General features: G+C 43.5%; 1 protein-coding gene across 9 annotated transcripts in view; it reads left to right on the forward strand.

Annotated features, from left to right (window-relative positions):
* Positions 1-12,421, forward strand: part of KTN1 (kinectin 1) — a 105,964-nt gene that overhangs the window by 10,902 nt on the left and 82,641 nt on the right. The window contains exon 1 of one of the 9 annotated variants that reach the window (XM_083433735.1): positions 3,162-3,276. The exons of the other annotated variants lie outside the window; for them this stretch is intronic. The gene's annotated coding sequence lies outside the window, so the exon portion shown is untranslated. Of the gene's footprint in view, positions 1-3,161; positions 3,277-12,421 lie in introns of those variants that run through there. 9 annotated transcript variants of the gene reach the window in all.

Below are 12,421 nucleotides of genomic sequence, written 5' to 3' on the forward strand. Positions count from 1 at the left end.
TTACCCTTCATGAATTTGTCTAATTCCTAGGGTTCTAGTATTGAGAGAGAGGGAGAGATAAGCTTCTCCCTATCCACTTTCTCTACACCATGTTTAATTTTATACACCTTTGTCATCTCCCCGCTTTACACACCTTTTTTTGCTAAGCTAAGCAGCCCCAAACCTTTAACCTTTCCTTACAGGGGAGTTGCTGTAGCCATTGATCATTTTGGCTGCACTTTTCTGCACTTTCCCACAGCTCTACAATATACTTTTCGAGGTGTAGCGAACACCGTTTTGTGCACAGTATCCCAAGCACTATTTTCAGTCCCTTTTCTACTAATCACTAACAGGGAATTCACCTTTTTCATAGCTGCCTTGCATTGGGTGTTAGCAAGTTATCCACCACAGCCCCAATAACTTTCTTTTTTCTAGTTAGTCACCACAGGTTCAGACTTCAGTAGTGTATATGTGAAGTTAGGGATTCTTCTCACAAATGGAATCAGTTAACACTTCCTTACACTGAATGGCACTTGCCATTCTGCTGCCCATTCACCCAGTTTGGAGAGATGCTTTTGGAATTACTTCTTCTTTTGTCTGTCCCACTCTGAATAATTTGGTATCATCAGCAAACTTAGCTACCTCTATACATATGTGTCAGGGGTTCAGGAGCAGAGGCACAGGAAAGGGAGGAAATAGAGAGCGAGGGGGAGGAGTCCGAAGGAAATGTTAGCGATGACAGCGGTCCGAGGTCTCTGAGTCTTTCCAGCGAATCGGAAGATTCACAGAAAGGGGCTCCCATGGTCAGGGCAAGGGGGGTGCCTAGGGGGACACCCCAGGAAGAAGGGGCCAGAGGGGACTCAGAGAGCAGCAGTTGGAAATCCGGACCAGCGTTCACACCAGAGTGCAGTAGGGGGGAGGAGTCCCAGGCATCGGGATCAGGCGGCGCACTGCCAGCGGGAGGACATGAGTCAGGATTGGCCACGCCTCCATCGGGGAGCGAGGAAACGGTCGAGAGGAAGGTTGAAGGCTGGCGCGCGCGCCAAGTTCAAATGTACAGGAGGGCGGCACAGTTGGCAGCCCGGATAGGGAGCCAGGTCCCAAAGCCCGCCGAAAAGAGCGGGAGGAGTCAGGGGGGTCAACGTCAGCGTCAGAAGAATCCAGGAAGGAAGGGACCCCGGGGGGTAGCAGAACCCAGAGGAGAAAGGAGAGACGGAAGAGGTGGAGTAAGGCTAGAATCTTAAACTGGTGTACAGGGGGCGGAGATTCAGATGGAGCTTCGCCGATCTAACCCTAGACGTAGAGCTGGGGCGCTGCGGATTGAAAATGGAAACTGTACTTCAATAAAGACTTTTGCACATTACTACCGGCTAGCGTTGGTCCTCTGTGAGCTGGGACCTGGAGCCAGCTCTGACAATATGCATGCAAAAGAATGTGCTATATTCAGAAGTAAGCCCTATCAAATTCAGAGGGACTTATTCCCAGATAATAACACATAGAATTGCAGGCTGAAGTTGCAGAATCAATGTCTACTCAGAAGTTAGTCCTTTTGAATTCTCCAAGGCTTACTCTTAGGTAAGTGGGGATAGTATTGCAGCCTTAGTATCAGAAGGGATTGTGGATTACTGATCCAGCCCTGGTTTTAAGGAAATGTACTTGATACATAAACCTTTCCTGGAAGGTGTTGCTTGTTTCAGCTTGGCTGGCATTCGTTGTTTGTGTGTCATACTTTCTCTTCAGTGTAGTTTGGTTGTCTTTCCTGACTCAGCCAGAGCTATTTTCTTTTTTCTTTTCTTCTTCCGTTTTTCTTTGTTTTATTTTGCAGTATTTCATTCAATAACATTAATCATTCTTTGCAATACATACTATACATATATATCTATCTATTTTCCATATTTGTACCATTATGACTTCCCTCCACCCATGCTCAGCTTCCGTTATTAGAGATGTTTTCTTTTGTGGACCAGTTTCTCTGACTTACCATGGTCTGGATTGCACAGGCTGAACTTGGATGAGGAGGGGTCTTCCTCTGAGCAGTGAAATGGGCTAAATTTACATCAGGTCACTTCCGTCTATCATCTCATCATTCACTTCCTCACTCCAATCATACAGTGAGATGATGTTCTGTAGCAGTGCACATCACGGGGGTAGAGAAGGCAGAATGTGACATGATAGGCTGTTTCAATAATACATAGGCTCTAAAGTGAAATAACTGTAGTTTCATGAACAGACAGATGAGTGTAATTTAGGATCCATTCCTGTCATGCATCCAATGAAGTGGACTGTGGTCCACAAAAGTTATGTCATAATAAATTTGTTTGCTTTGAAGTGGCTGTTTTTTTGGGTGTGTGTGATTTATTGTTTGTTTGTTTGCAGCAACAGGGCTGCTGGAAATTGCCCCAGTATAAGAAAATTGCATGCAGCTGTTGAAAACCAGCTGCAGCCATTACATTAACTCTTAAGGAATTTGGTGTGTGCTGGCTAGAACTGAGATGGAGCAGAAGCAGCGAAGCAATAGAAAGGGGAGGCTCAAGAAAGCAGGGAAACAGCAGGGTGGAGCTGGATTTTAAGACGGATTTGGCATTTTGCAGTGGGAAGGAAGTGATTCACAAGTCTGTCTATTTTTGCAAACAAATCCACAAAAATTAGAAGCTGAAACATTTTTACTAGCATTTGACAGAAAGCAAATCATTTGGCTCATTGACGCATGTGTGCTGAAAGCAGGGGAGAACAAACTTTCCTACAGAAATTTCCTCTCTCTCTTCAAGCAAACAACTGAGTGGGTTTTTCATAGCTGTCTCATTTATATTGATAAAGAGTCTCCAGTGCCCTGGATTGGAATGACCCTTCAGACCTATTGCTGATTTCTTTTTCTCCCTCTAGCTGTAGCCTAACCTCAGGATATAGGAAGGAAGCTTTTATAACTTGTCATGCGTCACTAGTAGAGAAATATGTCTCTCCTTAGATTTGTGGTGCTTGATTTCCACCCCCCCCCTTCCTTTCACAATCATTCTACCAGATGCCTGGGAGTTTTATCAGCAGCACTGGGTTGCTTGCAGAATGATTTGAGCCTAGTCACAGCTTATTTCTGATAGTTTTGACCCTGGGAAGATGACTAAGCAGATGTGTGCCAATATAAATCCTTCTGACATGGCTGTAGGCAGGACTTGGAGTTGCTGGTGACTGATGGGGATGGCAAAATGTCCTTAAAAGCTTGGGTTCATCTTTGATCCCAACTGAAGACCTTCTTCACCACCACCCCAAATGACTTTAAAGAAAAGTTTTAAAATGGAAACGGCAAGTGACAAACTCCAGAATTTCATGCAGTGTGTAAAAACTGCAAGTACTCGTGGCATTTAAAATTGATGAGGGATTTGGAGTTGAAGGATGAACAGTGAAGGAACCAAATTTGCAAGTGGAATTGAGTTATTCAGAACGGGCACCGTCTTAACTGGTTGGCCAGCCAGCAGAATGGCAAAGGAGGTCTAACTGTAAATGGGCAGAACAGTACATATTGTGCGATGACTCATCCCGATTCTGTGTGTGCTTTTGTGGTTACTTGTGAAAGTGATCTTGGTTATACAGTGGTACCTCGGGTTACATACGCTTCAGGTTACAGACTCCGCTAACCCAGAAATATTACCTCGGATTAAGAACTTTGCTTCAGGTTGAGAACAGAAATCATGCTCCGGCAGTGCGGCATCAGCAGGAGGACCCATTAGCTAAAGTGGTGCTTCAGGTTAAGAACAGTTTAAGGTTAAGAACGGACCTCCGTAACAAATTAAGTACTTAACCCGAGGTACCACTGTATTGGAAAGGTCTTTTCAATCTCAAGTGCTGTGATGTAGCAGTGAAAAAAAGGCAGAAATGAATAAGGAAAGGGCTGACGCTAATAACAATGGTGCTGTATAATTGTTTGCATGGCCATGAGTAGAATGCAGTGTATAGTTTTGGGTTCCTCACCTTGAATGCGACAGCTCAGTGAGCATAAGAAGCTGTTTTCTACTGGGCCAGACCATAGGTCTGTTTATCCCAGTATTGTTGACTCTTGCTGACAGTGACTCTCCAGAATCTCAGGCAAAGTTATTTCCTGTTGCTGCATTCTCTTTTCTGTCTAGAGACAGACAGGGATGTTTGGCTTTACAAAGCATGTGCTCTGCCATGGAGCTATGCCCCCCACCCCCGCCATTCAAATATTACCTTCGTGTGGGAAGTGCTGCGGCTCAGTCTGATCCCAGTGACACTCTGTGTAAGATATCCTACCTCTCTGGTGTTGTCACTGACTTTGCATGAGAAGTCCTTGCAAAGTAGAAAGCTGGCACATTAAGCAAAAGGCTGGGCTTGAGTCTACTGTGACCCTCTAGCCTTCTGCATAATAGCTTTTTGCATACAGAAGTCTTGAGAAAATACAATCCTCTGTGTGCGTTTCTAAATTGGGCAGACCTGGGAGGGTTGAACACATCCTCCATCCCACCCTCAAGCAGCTGAATTAGCTCTGACTTGGTCATGAAAATAGAACTAGACTTAAAATCTCCTTTTTTTCATTGCACATGTGGTATGACTTAAACTGAAAGGGCAGGTTTGCCCTACTTCCTATTATATCAAAACCAAATTTAAGCAATTACTGGTGCAACACTTGATGATCCAAGAAAATGTCTCTTAAGATTTATTTTGGAGCTCTGGTACAAAATTGTGACTAAAGTTGCAATCCTAACTTCACTAACTTCAAAGTAAGTCTCATTTAATTCACTGGGATTTATTTCCGAGTAGACATGGTTAGGATTGTACTGTAAAACTGCTAGCACTCCTATTTGCTTTGGAATTGCTATGGTCTATGTAAGAAATGTCCCTTGGAGCCAAGCAGTACCTAGCAACATGTTCATGAAGGTTCTCAGCTTTCTGGAGCTTTAGTTCTAAATGGAAGACTCAAAGATTGGTTTCTAGAGCCAAATCGTGCTGGAGTATTGGCCGTTATTTACCAACAATTCTGGTTGAATCATTGTAAAGGTAAGGACAGCATGCAAGATGCTGAATTGGTCTTCTGAAGCCAATGTGTATACCGACTCTTGTTTGTGTCTAGAAACCAAAAACATTCCCGTAGTTCTTACTGGTAATAGAGCATTGAACATGAAAGATGCAAGTTTTGCTTCTGTTTAGCCCATCCTTGCACCTCCACTATATCTGGTGCCACAAGTGGGCTTCCTTTGAAGGGTATGTAAAAGCAAAATATTTGTAAGTTTCCTCTAAATGTTCTAATGCTAGTAAATTTGTTGGGGAAATTAAAGTAATGTGTGTAGTTCTGAATTCTCATGGGGCTAGGTAATTTTCTTAGATAAAACCCTTATGATACATTACTGGTGTAAGGTTTCGTGCTAAACTTAGTACCCTGCTTTTGGCATGGCAAGTACACAAGAGCAGTAGCAGTCCTTATCTTTTCAATGAGCTAGTCTTCACAATATGGAATCATTTGTTTCCTAAACTGAAGCTTGTATGGGTGCTGTTCTCTGACCTTGAATATTACTGTCTTAAAAAACCCCACATTTACCGTAAACAGAAACTCTTAAAACACATACAGAGAATTGGTGGGATAAAGAATGGTATTTGAGCAGGGGGTGTTGGTTAAATTTTATGTGATTTGGTTAGAGCAAATATATTAACTGTAGAGCAAGTGTATTAACTGAGCAAGCATTTTTTTAAAAGTCATACTGCCTATGAAACAAATGTGTGCAGGTGGGTGGGAGAGACTCGTTCAGTGCATTAAAACACTGATAGAACTTTCTTCATCCTTATGTGTCTTGATGAGAAGCCTTTTCTCATTTTCCATGTCCTGATCTTGTGTGATGCTTGAAGTGAGCCACTCAGAAAGGCAAATTTAACCATACAGTACTTCAAATAGCTGAGGGCAAAATCCTTTCTAGAGTAATCTTCCAAGTCTCATTGAAGCAGGCAGAAGATTTGCTAGAGCAGAGCTCAGCTCCTGCTATGCTTATAGTTGTTTTGTCTAAAGTCACGCAGGTCTATCCACGAGCACTGCATTGGTGGAAGAATGCCTGAGAAATCACATGGAAGCTGCTTAAAACTCCTCTGGGGAAAAGCTGGGCCAGAGAGTGGCATGTTAAGTATTGAGCTGGGCTAGCTGAAATGCCCCTGGTAGATTGTCACTGTCTCAAAGCTACCCTAACTCAATTTAGAATCTTGTGTGCTGGCTCATGTGTAACCCTTTTCCTCTTTTGGAAAATTCTTCCATGCAGTCCACGTGTGTTACCAGAACTGCATATACATGTGATACACACACACACACACACACACACACACACAGTGGTACCTCGGGTTAAGTACTTAATTCGTTCCGGAGGTCCGTACTAAACCTGAAACTGTTCTTAACCTGAAGCACCACTTTAGCTAATGGGGCCTCCTCCTCCTCCTCCTGCTGCTGCTGCTGCTGCTGTGTGTGTGTGTGTGTGTGTGTGTGTATATATATATATATATATATATATATATATATATGGTGTAAAGACAATGAAAGCAGCAGTCACAAACAGACCAACAATAAATATTACAAAATATACAAAAACAATAAATATTACAAAAACACAGCTGCATGTAAAATGTTGCATTAATGCAAAACTACTAGCAATCACAAAGCAGTTATCAATTCCAAGACACCTCCTCTTTCATGCTCCTGGCTTTCACCCAGGACTCCACCCATCCATCTTGCTTAGGGCCAAGACAAACTCACAGCCTCACCCATAAAAATCTCCCAAAGAGGAGAATTCCTGGAACCTGCTGACATCACGTTAGTACAGTGGACCCTCCGGATACAAACTTAATTCGTTCCTGGGGTCCGTTTGCACCCCAAAAATTACATAAATAGAGGAAGGATAGCAACAGGAAGATTTAAAGAAGGAACTATTGGAAACTCAAGGCAGTAGAAACATAAGATGATTAGAGCCCCACTGAACGTGAAGCATGGGAAGCCCCAACAAAAATTTATAATTTGGCAGAATATTTGGACTATATGGTATGTATTTGTATAATTTGGAGTACTTAATGTGATTTGATTGGATTGTTAAAATGGATTTTTTTAAAAAAAAAGTTATATTAAAAAAATTTACATAAATAGAGGCGCGCTTCTGCGCATGCGCATTGCCGTGGCCATAACCCGAAGATTCCATATCCAGAGGGATACGTAAGTAGAGGTACGACTGTAGTCTTTCACTCTAGGCTTGCTTTTCATGGGCAGACCCAAGGTAGATGGGGCATCCTCAGGCTGCCCCCAGCTGTGGCTCATTCATTCTCTGCTCCTTAACCCAGGTATAGCAAATTGGAAGCGTTTTCCATGGGGTCCCAAGGAAAGACTAGAAAGACACTCCTCCCAGTTCTTTCTCTAACCTCTGCTCAATAATTACAATAATTACACAGGTTTGGAAAAGCAGGGTAAGCAATATATAAATGTTAGTGTGCTCTGCCTCTGCTTGGTATGTGTCTGATTACTGATGCCTACAGCTTTTGATGAACATACTTTGGCATGTGTGTAGAAATACCCTCTTCAGACTAATTTGCTAGGTTGGAATGGGTCGTTCCTCCTTCAGTTCCACACTATCAGTAACTCCTTTCATTCCTCCTACTTAACAATAGGGCTATTGAATCTGCGGAAGGTTAACGAAGCGTTTTTCTTCGTCAGCTGCACAGTCTCTTTGTATGTGTGAACAGAAGACTGAATAGAAATAACAGACAAAATGTTACCGGGTCGCTGTGATGTGCGGCTTTAAGTTGAAGGCCTGTTTGGGTTTCCAGATTGCTAGCTCCCTTGGGGTTTTGTTTCAGGAACCTGAAGTACTCCATAACATCTTTTTTCCATTTTGTTTTGTTATGTCAAAACATAGGAGTATGCTTCACCAGGCAGACTTCAGTTTCCAGTTTAGAATTCTTCCTAATCGCTTCCTCCTCTTTCCCCCCAGCCTCAGATTATGGCGGTCCTCCAGGATGGAGCTCAAGATCATTCTGCGTCAGTTACAAGTCTAGGGAGGTGTGATGCCTCTCCCATCTCTGGGTGGCAGAAATGGTTGTGAACTGTCCTGAGACTGCATGCTTGGGACCAGACTACATGCATCTTTGTGTATGTGCGTGTGGTTTTTAAATAGGAGCCGCAGCTGGGGAGGGGGAAGAAACATTAGGATCAGGGCCATGCTGTGCTTGATTTTTGTTGGGAAAGAAGCATGAATCAGGAGCCCCTGCTGCTGCTATTAAAAAATATACACCAATGAACCCACCCATACAACTGTATGCAAACATGTCTTTGATTTAAAGTATACTTTGGGGGGGGGGCAGGAAATGAAGACTCGAAAACATAAGAGCAGCCCTTCTAGATCAGATTGATGTATAGTTATAGCATCTACCGTATTTTTCGCTCTATAAAACGCACCAGACCACAAGACGCACCTAGTTTTTGGAGGAGAAAAAAAAAGAAAAAAAATATTCTGAATCTAAGAAGCCAGAACAGCAAGAGGGATTGCTGTGCAGTGAAAGCAGCAATCCCTCTTGCTGTTCAGGCTTCTGGGATAGCTGCGCAGCCTGAATTCGCTCTATAAGACACACACACATTTCCCCTTTTTAGGAGGGAAAAAGTGAGTCTTACAGAGCAAAAAAATACGGTATATAAAACCTTCAGGTCTAAGAGCAATATGCCTCTGAATAACAGGGGGTGTTTTTTGGGGGAGGAGGAGGCACTTGGGATAGTAGTGAGAGATCTGGAGGTGTGCTGAATAGCCATGCAGCATTTTCCTGGTCAGGCTGCTTAGGGGAGCTTTGGGACGAATACAGGAACTTGCCAGTTTAGTGTTAAAGTGCTAGACAAAAAGCACAGGAAAGTCTTGTTCAGGCAGCCCATAGAGTGGATAGGATGTTTATAGGCTGCAGGTTGGGGGAAACCCTCCACCTACGTGGGCATCTGTTCTCACTGACATTTCTGTTCTCGTCTGGCACTTGGAGAAATATGTTCACTACTCATAACTTCCTCTGCCGTATTCCTGCTCACAACTCTTAGTAGCTTATGTTCTACCAAAAAAAGCACAGAGATCTCACACATACACTGCTCTTTTCAAGCTTCCCCACCCCCCGTCACCCCAGTATAGAGGTGAGATTGGTTTTATAGAGCTGGAATCCTGTTCTGACCCAAGGTGGATTTTAAAATTCATGTGCTTTTTATCCGGGAGTAGTGAGGACACTGATTCCTCCATCCTTTCTCTTGTTCATCTAAAGAAATGATGTTAATAGAGGGTGAATGTTCTTTTTAGTGGTGCATAGAATTGAGCCAGCCCTCTGGCTTGTCTCTGAAGAATAGCTGAACTCACAATTGTCCAGGGTATTATTGTACTGTGGTGTTGGCTAGTAAGTGTAAGAATTGCAGCTATTCCCTCTCTTTCCTCCCTCCCCTGATCCCAAGGCCTTGGAGCTTTGCCAAGCAGCATTTTTCTATGCATGTATGTGGAAGATAGGAATGCAGTGCATCCTACTTGCTCACTGGTTAAAATTTGGTCATTGTTTCGCATGAAGGACGTTGACTCTGCTCTGTTCTCAGACGTATGTTATGGGCAGCTCAGTCTTTGCACAATCTTCCAGCATAACCCTTGGAACCCTCAGATTTATCCTGGTGCTGCACATCCAGTCAAATCAAACACCTTCTGTCTATATCATTTGCTAGGGTAACCCAAGGCTTGCGTGAGCAAGGGTACTTACTGTAAGCCCACAACTACGGTGCATTTAACTTGTACAGTTACCAGCTATACACACAAGAGGGTTCTGGGAGAAGCGACTTTTGAACCCAGTGTATTTTGACTATACATGATTTTGGTTTTAGACACGATCCCTGAAACATAACTTATGTGAAAATAGCACGCCAGGATCTGAAGACTAGTTGGACAAGACATTCAAGGGTTGATTACTGCAATACGCTCTTCTGGGGGCTACCACTGGAGACTCTGAAACATATTATCAGTTGCTGGGGTACATTCACATTTCCCCCCCTGCTCTGGCCAGTTACACAGGTTGCTAATTTGCTTCTGGGCAAATACAAAGTGCTGGTTCTAAGCTTTTCAGCCTTGGACTCATACCTTCAAGTTCACCTTTCCCTGTTTGAGCCAACCTACCAGTTGAAGGCAAGTCAGAAGGCACAATTTACCGTCCTCTCATTACAGTGGATCGTTACTGTATAGTAATGTCTAGAAGCAAGAGCTCCACAGTTATGACCCCACAAGCGTTGGAACTTCCTTCCTGAATAAGATAGGAAATGGCAGAAGCAGTTGCCTGATTTAAGTAGATACATATGTAATGCTGGTGGTGGATTTGAGTATTTATGGAGAAAAGCCTCTGTACATGTAAAACACCTTGTTGGTTTGTTATGACTGAGGAAGTGATGTGGCTGTTTTTAGAGAGAGCTGGCAACATAATTAAAAGTTATGACTGGAACCTATCTTATCACCGCAACAAGTTATAACAAGCCCGGGGGGGGGGGGGGGGGACACAAATTGTGAGCAAGTTACCAAAGCTGTGGATTAGTATACTGGAGAGGAGATTACTACTGCTAAGAACAAAGTTCTTATCCATTTGCTTTTAAACTGCTACAAAGCTAATTTTTTAAGTGTAGTTTTGCCATTAAAATGGATTCTGTAAAACTACGTGTCCTTTCTCCTGGGTGGATAGAAGAATATAATCTTATTTAAACCAACTGGCTTTTGAAATAAATCCAACTTCAAAATGGATCTTGAATTAAATATAAACATGTCTAAATTCATCATCACTCAAAATGGAATGCATGCTCTGCTATACTGCAAGTTACTTTTGTCGTGCTGCCTAGGTCTAGAACCTCACAAGGGGGTACTACTTATAAAATAAACCAGGATGGTGCGACTGTACCAGCTGAACTTGCCTTATAGTGAATCAGACCATTGGTCGACCTGACCCAGCCATGTGAATGTTGATTGGCTGTGGCTCTCCAGGATTTCAGGCTGGAATCTTTCCCAGCTCTACCTGGGGATGCCAGGGATTGAAAGTGGGGCATTCGTCATGCAAAGCGGATGCTGTACTACTGAGCCATGGCCCTTCCTTTCAGGAATGGTTAGATGCCAAACAAGCCAATTGGTTTATTTAGCAGTTAACCATGGTTCATTGTTTACCAAGATCCTTGGTTATTACCTAACACGAAGCTGAGATTCTTTGAAACTGAATTCAAGGGGAATGGGGAGGCCTTAGCCTGATGCTTAGTTCATGCTCATTCCATCATGGTTTACTACTCCACATGTACTGGGTCAGTATTCGCAAAAGCCTTCGAAGTTCCTCCCTCCATAGAATCATCTCCTCTGTGTTATTGCCAAGCTGGCTTGAAGTGGAACAGTCTCCCTCGGGAGGTTGTGGACTCTCATTCCTTGGAGGTTTTAAAGCAGAGGTTGGATGGTTGTCTGTCATGGGTGCTTTGGCTGAGATTCCTGCATTGCAGGAGGTTGGAATAGATCCCTTTCAACTCTGTGATTCTATGAAGTATTGCTAAGCTTACAGTGGCTGAGGTCAGCCCTTGCTGAATAATAGTCAAGTTTAGGGTGGGAGGAAACATGAAAGGGAAGAATATCAGTCAAGAAATGCTTAAGAACATAAATGAGACCAGGACCCTTGTCCGTGCAAAAGTCTTTTTCCTTTTCCTTGAGCTCTTTGGAGCTCTTAGTTCTCAGGCATGCATTGATAATGTTTGTAGGCTTGGAAACCTAGAAGTACCATAGAATGAGCTTCCTGTTAGCTGCCTTGCAAAGCTTGCATGGTGCCTGGACCTAGTTGGCAATCCTTTCCTCCCTTTGCCAAAACATTGCAGCCAGAATAAATTGCACCTACAGTATGATGACGGTAAAGCAGCAGAATTGAGCAGAATTCCATCTTTGTAAGAAGCTGTGTAATTCCACTCCTTCCCAGGCTTGGAAAAATCCTAGACATCGAAAAGCTGGTGCTGATGCCTAAGAATGTCTCCTTTCTACTCTCCCTGCATGGAACTGGAAAAAAGAGGGGAAGGGGGAGGGGAATTCCCAAACCCCTGATTCTGGCGCCTGCAACTCTTCCATAATAACAGCCCACCAGTCTGCAAGTCTATGTTTGCCTTTTTTAAACCACTTTAACAGTGTGAGGAAGGGGGAAGAAGTGCCTTTGGGAGTGACAAAAACAGAGGAAATGAGGTAGGGTTGTTACTTGGTGGTAGAACACACAGCTTGCATGCAAAAAGTCTGTTTCATTGCCTGGCATCTCTGACCTGGGCTGGGGATTCCTCTTGTTTAAAACCCCGGAGAGCCACAACAAGTCGTTGTAGGTCAGAGGTAGACAATGTGATGTTTTCAAGATGATGTTGGCGTCCGGCTCCCACCAGCCCCAGCCTGTGTGGTCAGGGATAATGCAAATGAGAGTC

This window comes from Podarcis tiliguerta, assembly GCF_965153285.1.
Source record: "Podarcis tiliguerta genome assembly, chromosome: 1".
NCBI classification, from domain to species: Eukaryota; Metazoa; Chordata; class Lepidosauria; order Squamata; family Lacertidae; genus Podarcis; species Podarcis tiliguerta.